Consider the following 3,169-nt stretch of genomic DNA (forward strand, 5'->3'; position numbering starts at 1 on the left):
CACCCCACAGCAGCAGCAGCGCCCCAACGCCACACCCCACAGCAGCCAACCACAGCAGCACCCCACAGCAGCAGCACCCCACAGCAGCAGCAACACCCCACAGCAGCAGCACCCCACAGCAGCAGCACCCCACAGCAGCACCCCACAGCAGCATCACCCCACAGCAGCACCCCACAGCAGCATCACAGGTGGGCGGCCAAACTCTCATCACAAAACCCAGGCTTTTAATTTGACTTAATCCTAACACACAGCTGATGATTTATGGGCGGATTAGGGGCGGCCACCTGACGGGCGGCCGCCACGAGCAATCTGGCTGATGTCATGCGTCGAGCAATGCTCACACACCCAACCCATTCTTTTTTTCATCTCCTCCTATTTTGTTTTTGATTTTAGGTTTTCTTTTTATCCTAACTTTTTTTCAGTCGTTTTCACCCCCAGCTACCCACCTTTTTTCCCTTGAGCAAACATGGCGAACGGTGCCGGATCAATTGGTGCATTAGAGGAAAAGGTTCAGTGCACCCTGAGGAAGGCAAATATGCATTATGTATGCGCATAGAGTATAACTGGTGTTTCATGTTCATCAGTACGACCATTATATTCGCGGTATACGCATTACGCACAACTTCTTACTCGTATTCAGCATCTATACACAGTGTCTACGTTAGTTCGAGCATAACTTAGATGTCAATGTCCTGATACAATTTTGTAACGGGAAAGAAATTTTTTAATAATGTGAACGATGCCCAATTGTTTTGCACGAATAAAAGAACTTAAATGCGTACAAATACTCAGAACGTACTCCCATGCGCAGAAGTACGCTAAATATTGACTGAAATTAACGCATCGAAACGAAACTAACACAAAATTCAACACTGAACAAGCGAACTGAATACACCCATCACACATGCATGCACACGCAACGCGACTGTCACCCGCTGCTCTGAGTGTGGTTCAAAATTGATTTAGATACCCAGTATTTATTAAGCTCAGACTTAATTAAGTTGCAGTAACAAATACACTCATACATAGGATGTACGTACTACTATAATGTACATTTAGAGATCGAGTGACCTGTTTTAATCGAATGTACTGCTATATTGTACATACAGAGGTTAATTGAATGTACTGCTATCATATAAATTTAATGATCGGATGTACTACTGTACTGTACATTCAGAGATAGGATGTACATATATCCATAATGTACATTCAGAGATCGATTGTACTGCTCTAATGTACATTCAGAGATCGAATGTACTGCTCTAATGTACATTCAGAGATCGAATGTACTGCTCTAATGTACATTCAGAGATCGAATGTACTGCTCTAATGTACATTCAGAGATCGAATGTACTGCTCTAATGTACATCCAGAGATAGAATGTACTACTCTACAGTACATTAACAGATAGGATGTACATATATCTCTAATGTACATCCAGAGATAGACTGTACTACTCTACAGTACATTAACAGATAGGATGCACATATATCTCTAATGCACATTCAGAGATCGAATGAACTGATGAAAAATGTACATACTGATGATCGAATGGGTGGCATTCGATCATCACTGAGCCAGGGAGAGCAGGTAGCTTCCTGTGCACTCAAATTGAACCGGTTTACAGATTTGCTTCCGTAATTACTACTTACACCAGAACTACTCTTACGAACACCATCCAAGTTATACACACTAACACGGGAGTTACAACTACACAGGTCAACAACACAGCTCGTTCAACTTTTAAACAGCCTCTTTAGAAACTTGACGATCAGCAATCATTTTTATTAAGAAGATCGAACGATTTTCACAAGCAAACCAAAAGTCATTTTCCGATTTAATTTTCCGACGGAAATGTCTAAAAATTAGTACTTATATCATTAGTCTGCTTATATCGCAAGTTCACAAGGAATTTAAAAGCAAAGAAAACGCCAAGAAAATTCACCATATCGATATTGAAAACGTTTCGGAGNTCATAACTAGTCCTGTTTATTTCGATATAATGTTAGGTCTTGTTTAGGTTTTATGTCTGTCTTTGAATTTTGACTTTTAAAGTGATTTTATTCATTTTTAGTTTAGTCGAACTGATGATGGAGCTGGACTCCGAAACGTTTTCAATATCGATATGGTGAATTTTCTTGGCGTTTTCTTTGCTTTTAAATTCCTTGTCTAAAAATTGTAAAAGTTATAAAAAAATTAAACTAATTTTTTTTTTAAATTAGACTGTTACCCAACAAAAAAATATTGAATGGCATCAATTAACATTAGGTGAATTAAAGATCGGACTTGAAAGTATAGATTCGGACTTAGAGTAATGTGAAGTAAAGATCGGCAACGGTTGACACCTCGCCTCGCACGTGATAGGATAGGATGTGCACACCGTGTTATCCTAGCACCAGATAGCTAGGATAGCACGGTGTGCACAAGCACTGCAATGGTCTATGAATGTCCGCTGGACGCTGTGCTACAGTAAATGCTGAGACGGCGGTGCAACACACATCACGCCGTACGCACAGCATGCGGCTGCGTAATGATACGCAGCGTAACGAATGTCGTCCCCCGGGCTCAGATAACGCAACGAATTACGCATATCGCCGACGCAGCTGCGGCCAATACAAGGATGCGTAACGGCAAATCACCCCTAGCCAATTACCCGGGCCGATTCGACGCATTCCTGCCAGCTGGCCAATATTGGCTAATGATTCGCCGGCGACGGTCGGCCAGCCAAAACCCGCTCAAAACGCTCATATATTTGCAAGCTTAAATCTTCGTAATAAACTCGGCTCTAGTCGCTTATAGTTTCTTAACAAGTGAATGTTTTTAATCAATACCTGATCGCTAGTGCCAGCTTTAGTTTATTTCAATGTCAGAGATCTGCATTACCTCCGCTAGAATGCTAAGTATAGTAATAATATAACTTTATTTACGAGGTCTGGCTGCCTTATGTTTTAATAATTTATGTTTACTTATTTTAAATATATTAATTCGTCGATTCCTCATATACGTATATGAACACTGAGTGTCAAATATATGTAACTACACACATAGACGTGTCATACATGCTGCCGTGCATGTAACTAATGTACGTAGCTGCATACAATGTAGTGCCATATATGCTGCAGGTCACGTAGCTAATGTGCGAAGCTGCATGCACAATTCTTCCATACAT

The sequence above is a fragment of the Hyalella azteca genome, unplaced genomic scaffold (assembly GCF_000764305.2).
Source record: "Hyalella azteca isolate HAZT.00-mixed unplaced genomic scaffold, Hazt_2.0.2 contig8798, whole genome shotgun sequence".
In the NCBI taxonomy this organism is placed as follows: domain Eukaryota; kingdom Metazoa; phylum Arthropoda; class Malacostraca; order Amphipoda; family Hyalellidae; genus Hyalella; species Hyalella azteca.